This window comes from Macaca thibetana, chromosome 4 (assembly GCF_024542745.1).
Source record: "Macaca thibetana thibetana isolate TM-01 chromosome 4, ASM2454274v1, whole genome shotgun sequence".
Lineage (NCBI taxonomy): Eukaryota > Metazoa > Chordata > Mammalia > Primates > Cercopithecidae > Macaca > Macaca thibetana.
The window spans coordinates 1,063,288-1,076,685 of record NC_065581.1 but is presented as its reverse complement, the minus strand read 5'-3'; the positions used below and the strand labels follow the sequence as shown (position 1 = coordinate 1,076,685).

At 40.7% G+C, this 13,398-nt stretch overlaps 1 non-coding gene across 1 annotated transcript; it reads right to left on the bottom strand.

Annotated features, from left to right (window-relative positions):
- Positions 1-9,222: 9,222 nt before the first annotated feature.
- LOC126954095 (small nucleolar RNA U13) lies at positions 9,223-9,325 on the bottom strand. The gene has a single exon (XR_007725541.1). It is a non-coding gene; the product is annotated as a small nucleolar RNA U13 (small nucleolar RNA).
- Between the last annotated feature and the right edge of the window lie 4,073 nt (positions 9,326-13,398).

The following is a 13,398-nucleotide window of genomic DNA, read 5'->3' as shown; positions in this document are numbered from 1 at the left end:
TGTTTTCTATTTTATTGATTCCCTCTTTAATCTTTATTGTTTCATTTCTTATACTTATTTTGAGTTTCATTTACTCTTTTTTTCTTATGTAGGAAGCAGATCTTTGATTTCAGACCTTTCCTCTTTCTAATATAGATACTTGAGTGCTATAAATGTTCCTTTAAATACTGCTTTAGCTGCATCTCACAATTTCTAAAATGTATTTTTATTTTCACTTAGTTCAAAATCCTTTCTTTTTTCTTTTCTTCTTTGATCCATGGGTTATTTAAAAGTATGTTATTTAACTTATAAATATTTAGAGACTTTCCAGATATCTTTCCAATATTCATTTTTAATTTAATTTCACTATGTTCTGAGAATATACTTCGAGGCTTATTTTATGGCTCAGCATATAGTTTATCATGGTAAATGTTCTGCGTCCACTTGAAAAAAGTATATTCTGCTGAAATTGGGTTGAGTGTTCTATAATTGTTAGGTCAAGTTGATTGAGTTATTCAAGTCTTCTATGCCCTTACTTATTTTTTTGTCTGCCTGTTTTATTAATTATTAAGAGCACTATTGAAATCTCCAAATATAATTGTGAGTTTGTCTGTTTCTCCTTGCAATACCAGCAGTTTTTACTTCATGTATTTTGAAGCTCTGTTATTAGGGGCATTTATGTTTAGGATTATTATGCAGTGCTGGTGATCTTAAGGGGTTGCACTATTTCTTCTACTGCATATACAATCTCCTTCTGATATAATTATATTCAGGCCTTCAATTATAATCAGTATTTTATATTTCCAATTGCTTTATGAGTAAATTGAGTGGGATATTGTATGGGTGTCTCAAATACAAAATAATACAAACAATACAATATCCCAGTAAATTTACCCACACCTAAACTTTCCCTACTTCCTGTGTTCTTCATATTAGTTAATGATGACTAAATTAGCACTTAACAGAACCCTAATAAAGTTGGTCCAATCAGGTAGAGATTTATTTTTAATATGAAAGACATTTGGATGAAGGAAGTCCAGGGCTAGTGCAAAGGCTTAGTGGTCTTTGGGAACCCAGGATACTTCTATTTTTTCTACTTCATCACCCCTAAAGCATAGATTCTATCCACAATATTATCTATTGATCAAAGATGGTTTTTTGGAGCTCTGGCCATTGCATCCAGTTTCCAGTTAGGATGTAGAAGAAAGGTGTAGAAGGGCAGCAAATATGCACACCACTTTCTTTTTAAGGAACTCTCCTGGAAATCCCATCTAGCAACCTCTGTTCGTATCTGATTGACACCCCTGAGTTGCAGGAAAGGCTGGGAAATGTGTTGCTGCCCTGAAAGAAACTGGGATCCTGTAACTAAAAAAGATAGGTAAACATGGTGAGTATAACTAACTGACAATGCCATGGTTACTAACAATGTATTGTATTCTTAAAAATTGCTGAGTTAATTTTAAGTGTTCTCCCCACAAAAATAAGTATGTGAGATAATGTATATATTAATTAGCTTGATTTGGTCATTTCACAATCTATACATATATCAAAACATAATCTTTTACATGACAGGTATGTACAATTTTTATTTGTCAATTACAAATAAAGTGAAGAAGTAAGTAAATTAAAAAAGAAAGAAGATAGGTGAGTGGATACTGGATTGGCAGTGCTTGAATCCCAATAAAGCCCTTAGCAAAAAATCCAAGACTCGTGGCTAGTTCCTCTGTCCCTCCTCTCACATTTGAGCACATACTCACACTCATGCGCTCATGCGTGGAACCAGTATCTCCATTTCGGTCATGGCATCTTGGATCCATTTGTCATCCTCTTTGCTGGACTTTTCAGTAGTTATCAGCGTCCTCCTCTCATTTGTCTTTCTTCAATACTGCTAGAGATACTTTGCTAAGCGACACTTTGCTAAGGTCATATTGCTCTTCTGATTTAAAAGTTTCCTTTTCTTCCCACTAGTGAAAGAAGAAAATCCAAATACCTTAGATCATCTACATCACAAGCCCTTTTCTTGCATGTGAACTCTCAGAGTTCTTCTCAAGCCCATGCTTCATTTACAGCACTGAGCCCAAGGTCAAGGAAGACACAGAGCTGGGGGTTCTAGCTCAGGACTGTGAGCCTCCAAATCCCAAACTCTATGCATGGGCATCTACTCCCTGAAAAGGAGAGGAAGGAGAAAAAGTGGAGGAGGTAGTCAGCATGATCGTGTGGGTTAAACAACAGCTTACACCAGAGAGAGACTCTCTGGAGAGGCACTTGGGCCTTAGGTCTGGTGCATATAAGACCCTCAACTGGGTGATTTGCTGGCCTTCTTGATTTCCAACTTGAGATGAAAGTAACAGCTTGGAAAGTAATACGAGATAAGGAGAAAAGTGACATCAGGGGCTATTAAAACAGCATTTGTTGTATTTTTTTCTAATTAAAAGTGATACACATAAATAGTAAGAATGTAAGAAAATAAAGAGAAGCACAAAGAAAATATTAAATCACTAGCATTTCTACCACCTGGATATAAAAGTGTATTTATTTGTTTCATATACATACATATATGAGTACATATGTATGTATATTTATTTATATGGATCCTTTTCTGTATTGTAAAATTCATTTTTAAAGTAAAACTGAGATAAAATATAGAAGAGATATTTAGCTTACTTTTTTCATTGAACAAATATGGTAAACATGTTCCCATGCTTCTAAATACTTTTTGCAACTTGATTTTCAACGGCTAGATAAAATCCCATTGCATAGATGGAATAAACATTCATTTGTTGAGTCTTGCTTCTGGTATTTGCTATTATAATGAATAAGCTTGATAGACCTTTTTATTTGGTGTATATCTGATTGCTTCCTCACGTAAAGAAGTAGAACCATTAGGTCGAATGATATAAACATTGTTTTATACCAGCTGCCCTCCAGGAAGATTATACTGAAGTGTACTTACACCAATAAGGTGTGAGAATTTTCCCTATACTCCATATGTTATCACTTAAAAATATTATTGTTTTAAAAATACACCTGTTTTGATAGGTGATGAGCAGATCCCATTTCATTTGTTTGCCGTTTGTGTTCTTCTGGTTTGAATTGTCTTTCCAAGTTTTTGTTCCTAATTCCCTTGTGGTATTTAATAATAATACTTTATTTATTATATAGAAATATAAATATCATCATGCATTATTTTATTATACTAATGAATAATGATATAATAATACTTTTGATAATATGGCAGCCAACATTTAGTAAGCTTTTACTGTGCTAGTTTTCATGTATTTTTTTTATAATCCTTGCAACCCTCTGAAATATATTTGATTATTATCCCCATTAAAATAATAGAAGTTTGTGAAATTAAATGACCCTCCCACAGTCACATTGCTAGTGAGGGGCAGGCCGACTTGTGAGGAACCCCTTATGTAGAATTTTAATCACTTGCCTGTCAAATTGCTTTAACTTCTTTCCTCCTGGTTTATTGTTCATCTTTTAATTTAGTTAGTGCTCCTTTTTATAGAGAGAATTTCTAATTTTCTTACAGTTCTACATAGTGTCCTTCCCTTTATTATATCTTCTTTTGTGCATATGCTTAGAGAAACTCTCCCTTGACAGGGATTGGGTGAGTATTTAGTTATATCGCTTTCAAATTCTTTTATTGGTAATTTTCAGTATGCCACTCTGTGATCTATTTGAAATTTATTTTGGTATATGATGTGAGTTAGGAATAGAGCCCTATGCTAAAGAATCTATTTTCCTTTCTAATGTTCAAATCAAACTTTTATTATATGTGTAGCTATCATTTGTATAGAAATACGTTTGTTTAGAAATGTATACATTTGTATAGAAATGTGTATAGAAATATGTATAGAAATACATATTTCTATGTATTTGGGTCTGATCTTCTACTTTATTCTGTTCAATTGATTTCTTATTTATTCTTACTCCAGGATCACACCGTCCTGACCTCTGCACCTTTCTAACATGTGCTGGTGTCTGAGGGGTATGCCTTCTCTTTCTTTTCATCAGAGTGCTCTTAGCTGCTCTTCCAGATGGTCTAAAATCCAGGCTCATTTCAGAGTGGATTTCTCCCAAGGCCTTGCCTCATCCACTTATACTCTCCTGCCCCATAAACAAGCCTGGTGGTGGGTTAGCCGACCAGAATCCTTCGAGGTGTCTTTGGAGAGTCTTCTGACTTCTCATTCCTTGCAGATGCACCGTCCTGTGTAGGCTCCTCCCTGGCCCTAGATGGCAGCCTGGCACCCAGGCCCTCTCAATGTCTCTGGACACTGGCAGGCATGGCCGGGCTCAGCATCCTCAACAGTGTGGCGGACAGGTTGTGTCGCACTTTCTTGGCATCTGCCGTCAGCACTCAGCCTCAGCTTCTTCCCCAGTTGTGGTTTCGGTTAATCCACCTGAGAGTCATCTCAGCCAGCATTTGGAAGACGAAGTAGCGACCTCTACACCAGCACAGCTGGTATTCAGGCTCTCTCAGAAATCCTCAGAGATGCCTGGAGCAACATTGAATTAGAGCTGAGAGGACTTTGGAGATGATCAATTCCAACCCCATCGTTTTCCACAGGAGGAAAATAAAACTTCCCTCAGAATCCTCTCACCTGCCTCCTGCCCAAAGCTTTGACCCGCCTAACAGCCCCAGGTGTTTATCGTGGAAGTCAGCACCGGCACCCCGGTGTTCTGGTCTCCAGCCCACAGCTGTGTCCTCAAACCTTGCTTCCATCCTCACCTAAAGCTGTCACCGTCAATGGCAAGGGTTAAATGCATCCCATCCGCACAAGGAAGAGCTCGCTCCTGTGACTCCTGAAGCATTTCCCCAGTTCAAGCACGCAGCTTCGGTCTTATCCTGATTGAATCTTGGCCAGCTCACTTTCAACTAAGCCCCTGGTTCAGCCAGGCACGAAACGACCTCATCAGGAGTGGATGAAAGGGAGCTCGGCTGCTGAGCAGAGGAGGTTGCTACGTGGCTGACGAAGCAAGGCAGAGGCTTCCCAACAGGACAACAAGGTATTGGCTCTGGGAAACGATGTCAAATTCCCAATGACTCAAAGAGGGACAGCATGTCTATCTATCCAACCACAAACACTGAAAACCTTGGTTACTTTTTTCCTTCAAATTAGATACTCACACTCCCCATTCCTTATAGCATACCTTTCATTCCTTCTGAATGTAGAACGGTACCAGAGACAACTGATTTTCATCTAACTAGCCACTCGGGAAGATAATTAGAAAATAATGTTTGGGGAAGTAGCATATAGAATTAATTTTTGACATATGTTTACAGAGCACGTACTATGAGCCTGACTGTTCTACGTGCTTGGTGGATAAGTTCATGAACAAAATAAAGACCTCTGCCCTCATGGATATATATTTTTTAAGAGACGGAGTCTCCCTCTATCACCCAGGTTGGAATGCAGTGGTGTGGTCATAGGAGTCTCCCTCTATCACCCAGGTTGGAGTATGGTGGTGTGGTCGTAGCTCACTGCAGCCTCAAATCCTAGGGATCAAGTGCTTCCCCTGCCTCAGCCTCCTGAGTAGCTGGGATTGCAGGTGGGAGTCACTGTACCTGGCTCCTCATGGAGTCATGATTTTTCTGATTGGATCTTAAGAAATCTCCATACCATTTCTGTGAGACCTGGTGGTATGAAATCGATAAGATTGTGCAGTTGGGCACTTCTCATCCATAACTGATCATTGTATTCATATGTTCTCATGCTGCTATGAAGAAATACCCAAGTCTGGTAATTTAAAAAGAAAAGAGGTTAATTGACTCACAGTTCTGCCTGGGTGGGGAAGCCTCAGGAAACTTACAATCATGATAGAAGGGACCTCTTCACAGGGCAGCAGGAGAGAGAAAGAGTGCCAGCAGGGGAAATGCCAGATGCTTATAAAACCATCAGATCTCATGAGAACTCTCAGTCACTACCACGAGAACACCATAGGGGAACCACCTGCCCCCCATGATTCAATTACCTCCCACCAGGTCTCTCCTACAACTTGTGGGGATCATGGGGATTACAATTCAAGATGAGATTTGGGTGAGGACACAACCAAACCATATCAGTCACTGTTGGTGATGCTTGGTTCTCTCCGGTGTCTCTGAGAATTATGACGAGCAATGGACAAGTGAACCAGGAGCAAGCACAAGGTACATGTTCTTCAGAGCTTCACTGTCTACCTAGGACGTTGTAGACTGGACTTCTAGGCTGAAATGGAAAGGCTGTGCTGGTATTGCAGAAGGATTACAGATGAGGACCCCAAAAGCTCATCATAAAGTAAAATACCAAGAATTCTTGTGTTTTATATTCAAATTTTGTGCAAATTAGGCATAGTCCTATAAGTCATCCATACTTTAATATTAAAAACATTGGACTTGCTCTTAAAGTGAAAGAACATTTCTTTTTTTTTTTTGAGATGGAGTCTCACTCTGTCCCCCTGGCTGGAGTGCAATGGCACGATCTCTGATCACTGCAAGCTCCGCCTCCCGGGATCATGCCATTCTCCTGCCTCAGCCTCCTGAGTAGCTGGGACTACAGGCACCCGCCATGGCGCCCAGCTAATTTTTTTTTTTGTATTTTTAGTAGAGACAGGGTTTCACCGTGTTAGCCAGGATGGTCTCGATCTCCTGACCTTGTGATCCTCCCGCCTCAGCCTCCCAAAGTGCTGGGATTACAGGTGTGAGCCACCGCGCCCGGCCAAAAGAACATTTCTTAACACCCCTTCCCCTAAATCTTCAAGTGAAACTTGCTCTAAAAAGATGTTCTAGGTATGTTGTATAGATTCGAATCTCCTGGTTTACCTGTGCATATCTATAGAAGTAAAGCCTGTTCTAACTGGAGAAGCATGGATGTCTGAATCTTTTACAAGACCAAATTCTGGGCAGCGAAGTGAAGGGAGGTTTGGGTGAGAGTCATTATTCAACTTCGTCTGCTAGTTGTGTTGCCCCTGGTTCTGCTTGGGTTAGCCTAAGTTCCCAGGATGTGTTCATCCTATAGGCAAAGGTGGAAGAAGCAAAAATTTAGAGCATTGAAGATAAATGAACTCCAATTATTTGTCTTCTCAATATTCCAGCCTTCACTTACAACCTTTAGCTGTTAATTAGATATTTTACAAAGTCTGTTTATTTTAAAGGCCCAAATGTTTGAAGACTATAAAGTCACTGTCAGTATATTTCTGGAGAAGAAATGTTTGTCTCTTGTCTTCAAAGCTGATGTTTATTAGTTTTCCCATCCAAAGACTAGGTCTGATGCCAACAAACCAGACTTTTCTTCCTGCATCTATGATCAAGCACTTGAACATTTCCCCACGAATGTGGATGCGCCCTGGGTTAGAATTGTTTTCTGCTGTGAGCCAAGGCTGAGTTCCAGCTCTCATTTACCCGCAAGGAGGAGAGCGATGCAAAGGATTGTCAGTGGCGGAGAAGATGCCACTTTTTTGGCTGTTTTCCACAGCATTCAGATTCATATCTGAGCTCAACATGCTTTGTATGTTTTCCCCACATGCCAGGACAGGCCTGTTTTTAAAGACAAGGTTGAGGAGTGGAGAGAAGAGGCTTGTTTATTCACATGGACATCAGTACAGCACAATCTCTCTCCAAAATGGGAAAGGTCCCCTCACTGGGGATGAGCTTCAGCTTTGGTCTGTCTCTGGTTTCTCCTCTACCCGATTTTCCACTCTTATCCCCCAATCTTGGACCTGCCCTTTAACTGAAAGAAAGACACCCTTTTCCCCACTTTTGATGTTTTATCTGAATCCTTGGCAAAAAGTATAGCTTATAATGTTTTAATTACGATGCCTGTGTTTGAGAGGGTGGTGACAACTGAGCTCCAGGCATCTGGTTTATCACATGCTCCAGGACAGGTTTGGGTCTGGGTTTCAATCAGGTCATAACATGAAGTCAGGATCTGTGATCATTTCATTATTCACAGGAGCAGAGGCTTGTGGAAATAAAAGGAGGCACTCCAGTCCCCAACACATCCACTGTCTTTTCACTCTCATTGGACGGAAATTTCTTCCCACTGGATCGGGACTTGAAGGTTTCGTGAGACTTGTTGCTTACTTGCAAGAGATCGTCTTTCTCTTTGGCACCTTGAATATTTTTACTCACTTGGACAAATAATTCAGAGTATATACAGACCCCACTTGAAAGGGCATTTGCCAATACTTAGGCAAACTCTGGTTTGGTATAACTGGTGGGCTGTTGTGCAAAGCCAGGAGGGTAGCGGTAGCTTTACTATAAGTTCCTTACCAAGGAGCAGTAGCTCATTAACTCTTTCACAACTCTTTCATTTTAGCCACTGTTGAGTGGTAGGCAGCATGGTCCTGTGGGGTCGAGACTAGAGTCAGCTAAGTTTGATTTAGACAAGGATTGTGAAGTCTGAGCCTGAGACTCCCAGTGGAAGTGTCAGAGTCAGCCATGTAACAAGTGAAGAGGACTGCAAAGGACAAACTTATTTTGGAGAGATACGTGGTGTGCATTAGTAGGCATGGCTGAGAGTTCTCAGAGGCTGAGGCCATCCCTTTAAGGACTGAAACTTCGTAATGTCAGCTGTTGTTGATGGTCATGTCCTACACACTGTTAAATATTGCTAAGCTTTGGGAGGAAATGCTGGCCCCATCATATGTCACGGTCAACGCGGGGCAGTCTCTGTTTATGCTGATGGTCCCAAGTTCACTATTAACAGCACCCCTTTCATTCTCAAAAGTCTACTTGTTTGGAAGGTGCCTGGTATGACCACACTAGATAAGGAAAGTGGATGTTGCTACTTCCTTTTAACATGTCAGAGATACCTCAAGCTTTGAGGTGCTCCTCTCCCAACTTTTTTGCTCTTTTAAAATATCTTTTTATATCCTTAATATGCTCACATTTTTCTCCACCTTCTTGAACATATGGAATGTAGTTATAACTGTTTTCGATGTCCTTGTCTACTAACTCCTGCATCTATGTTATTTCTGGGTCTATTTATGTTGATCAGTTTCCCTCCCGCTCATTATCCATTATGCTTCCCTGCTACTTTGCATGTCTGGTAATTTTTGAGTGGATGGCCAGACGTAATTTTTATCTTGTTGGATGTCAGATATTTTGGTATTCTTTTAAATATTCTTGGTCTTTGTTCTGGGGCACAGTTAAGTTGCTTGGAAACAGTTAATCTGTTTGAAGTTTGCTTTCAAGCATGTGGTCAAATGGAACCAGAGCAGCCTTTGGTGCAGGGAAGTTTTTCTTTTTCTTTTCCACGTCAGATGGGTGATGTGCCGATGTCATAATAAGGTTTGAGGGAGGCACATCTCACACATGAGCAAAAGACCCAATCATCACACTTTTGAAGCACAAAAGAACCTGGCCTAGGGTACCATTTTTCCTTTTGAGGGCACATAGTGCCCCATGTATTACAAGATTTCTCCACTCTGGCTACGGGGACATCAAAGTCCCTTGCCCGCTAGCTCAGAGATGATTCCACCTGCTCGCTCCTGGTACAGCTTCTTCACATCTACGCCCTGACCAGTACTCAGGTGAAGAGTAGGGGAACCCCCTTTCCATCTCCAGGCTCTCCTTCTGTGCAGGTCTCTCTGTGCGGCTCTCTTCCCTGTGAAGCTCTCTTTTCTCCATTACTCTCCCCTGCAGGGTTAGCTAGAGTGACATCCCTGAATTCTCACCTGTGTCCACAAACCGGTAGGCTTTGTTTAGGTTCCGTCTTTTTTGCACCATCACTTAACTGAAAACGCTGTCCACCTGGTAAGCCGGAGCATCTCAGGGCTCACCTTGCTTGTTCCCCCTTTTCTCGGGAGTCACTGTCCTCTGCTGCCTCTTGTCCAGTGTCTGAAATTATTTAAAATTATTTCCATTTGTTGCTGTTGTTTAAGGTAAGAGGGTGAATCTGATCCGTGTTACTCCATCATGGCCAGAAGTGCAAATCCTGAGTATTGGGCTGTTTCAGCTTCTGTATCTTTGGGACTAATGCATTCTCTTCTCCAATTGCAGTGTGAATGTATCTTTTCTCTCTGCTCTGGTTTTGCTAATGGTCAATACCTTAGCTCTTATTGCCTTAGATCCTCTTCTTTACCATCTTCTGTTGTTCTCTTCACTTGTTTAGTTCTTGTCTAGTTTTTCCCCTCATTCTTCCCAGTTTTTGCACAAGGTGGCTGGTTCTCCACATATATCACCATCTGTGGGATCAGACCATAAATTTCTTTTTAGCAGATCCCACTGACAGTCCATTGGCTTCCACCTTCCAAATGTCCATATTTTCTGCCTGCATTTGTTCTTGCAACAGTGTTCTACTACTGCAGCTTCACCAGCAAAAGAGCTATGGCCAGCCTGTCTGTCTGTCTGTCTATCTATCTTTCTATCATCTATGTATTACTTATCTGTCTATTTAATCTATCTGTTATCTCTCTATCACCCATCTATCATTTATCTATCCATCATCTATCAATCATCTATTTATTCTATTTTATCTACCTACCTACCTATCTATCATCTATTATCTATCATTTATCCATCATTTATCTATCCATCATCTATTTATCAATCATGTATCTATTCAATTTCATCTATCATCTCTCCATCATCTAATTATCAATCATCTATTTATTCTATTTTATCTATCTACCTACCTATCTATCATCTATAATCTATCATTTATCCATCATTTATCCATCATCTATTTATCAATCATGTATCTATTCAATTTCATCTATCATCTCTCCATCATCTAATTATCAATCATCTATTTATTCTATCAATCAATCTACATATCCATCCGTCGCATATCTTTTCATCCACCCATTTATCCATTATGTATTTATCTTTCATGATTATTATTTCTGCCACTACTTCTTCCCTGGCTGAAATTGTTGTGCGTGGAGGAAAGCTCCAGCTGGTGTCACTTTTTGCCGAGGGTTATCACTAGAGTGCCGTGCAGGGTGTGCGCATTTTCCCCAAGGCTTTATGCCAGACGCTGTTAGACCGGGGATATTTATGGATTAGTTTACCCTTCAGTTGATGAATCCATTTGTCCCTTTAGGCAATTACATATTTCAGTTATGGTCTTTATGTGATTTAAATCTTTGAGATCAGGCTTCCCTTTATTCCTCTTAGTTCCCTGTTGAAGTCCCAAACTCTGAAAACATGATAGATCATCTGTGTCTCACAATTGTTAAATGTGCCTATAAATAAACTCTCCCCAACATATGGTGTTCCTTTTTGCTTTCCTGTCTTCTTTTCTAGATTAATTCATTCCACAAACTTTTACTGACCACCTATTATTGCATGGACTCTACTAGGTGATAGATACAAAGATGAGGAATTCATGTCTGTCTTTTGGGTTGCTAGCTTTGAAGAGGGTCACAACACAATATGGTAAGGACCACGACAGAGGGGCAGAGGTGAGCACAGGGTGCCACGAGAGGAAGGAGATGGGGGCCGAGTCCACATTTCCTAGAAGAGACCTTACCTTGTATAGGAGTGTGGAGGGGTTAGCAGGGAAGGAGTGTGACAGGCGTGGGAGGATAAGCACAGAGATGAGAGTGAAGGCCATTTGAGATGAAGTATGGAGTTTGCTTTGACTAGATTGTGGAGGCACAGGGTAGGAAGGACAAGGGTCAAAAATGGAGAGGTGGGCAGGTAACAGATCATGAAGGATCTTATATGGCATGTGAAGACTTTTGGATTTTATACAGAAGTGTCTAGAATCAATGAGGTGAAAGGACCACGTTAGAGTGGAAAATGGATTATGTTGGAACAAGACTAGAGAAAGAATAACTGAGGACTTGGTTTACTTGGTTCAATTCAGATGAGAAACAATGATGAACTAAAGGCACCACTGCTGGATGGAGGGAGGGAGAGAGAGAGAGAAAGGGAGAAGTGGAGAAAGATAAATCAGGAAATATGCAAGGGCAAACCTGAGAGAAATCAGTTGTAGAGGGAAGAAGATAGAGAGGAGTCCAAGTGCGAGATGACCCTTGTGTCTCCAGCATGAGTGACTGTAAGAATACCTGGGCTAATCACTGGAATAGTGGATATTAAAGAAAGAATGCATTTGGACTACACGATTATGAGCTAAATTTTGGATATTTTTGATATGTTGAATTTGAACTCTTTGTGACGTATAACTGAAGCCATCTGAAAGCTAATTGGATGTATGGTTTTGCAGTTCAGTGGAGATGTTGGGAGTGATATAGCAGTCTTCAGCTTATAAAGGATAAGTCTAAAGGATGGTGGAGACTTGGGATGGAGGCAGGTCACTCTCATGCACTTGCAGCCTATAATTATGTGCTTTCCAGATCTTTACTGTATTATTTTCTTTTTCTAAAGAGTTATGAAAACACGACTTCTGGCATTGTCTGTCTTTGTCATTACATCTGATAGCTATAAGAATATTTAATAATTAATTAAACAATTTTTACATTTATACTTTCAACCTGCATATCTGCATTTTTTTCTACTAGCTAAGGAGAAAGAAGGGTGTGCAAACTGCATCCCTGCATAAGGCTGCATGAGGCACTGCACCGCATCCCTGCACACTCAGCTCCTCTAGTGGAAATACGGAGGCTCAGTTATACAAGTGGCCCTCACTGGCTTGTTGGGTGTTTTATTTTTCACCCCATAACATTGAACTTTGTTACACAGAATGTCCTGTGATTTCCCGACACAGTAGGTATCTTCCTGAGTTTTTCGACCAGTAGTTTCATATTGGTCAGAATTCCTCTGTTGGCCAAGCCTAATCTTACACCTTGATTGTTTTAGTAACCTACTGATGTGAAGGTGGAATTTTTAGGACTTTACTCAGGTTTCTCAGTGCAGTGGTAGAATATGACCTTGGAAGTCAGACAGATCTGCGGTTGATCCCAGCTGTGTGACTGACTAGCTCTGTGATGAAAGGAAGTCTTTAACCTCTCTGAGACTGAATGTCTATAGCTAAAAATCAAGGATGAAATAAGGTTGTCTTGGGTTGTTGCAGGATCTGATGACACATGTGAAGTGCTCAGCACAGAGACTGAAACCTGCAGACGTGCTTCCTGAGCTGGTCATTTCGGTGTCATTTCTGTGCACTTACTGTGTGCTCTGGGGGTCGGTTTGCTCAGTTCGACCAGCACTTAGTGAGAACCTTGTGCTCGGCACAGGCCTTGCATTGGTGTTCTTCCTTGAGGGTCGGGGGAAGCACAGCCTAAGTTTGAGAAATGAATTAATATCCTCAAATAATTTACCCTAAAGTTAAACCGCCATTATTTCCCACTTTACATTTCCTGTGGTACCCACCCCCTTCCTCCATCCAGAGGAAATATTTTAAAAGGATTTCCCAATCTTCTTTGGGCTTTGGGAGACTTTGGGTCGATGGCGATGGGCTTTTCTCACTCCACAGTGCCATCTGGAATTCTTTGTTCAGGCTTTGGCCAGAAAAAACGCCGCCG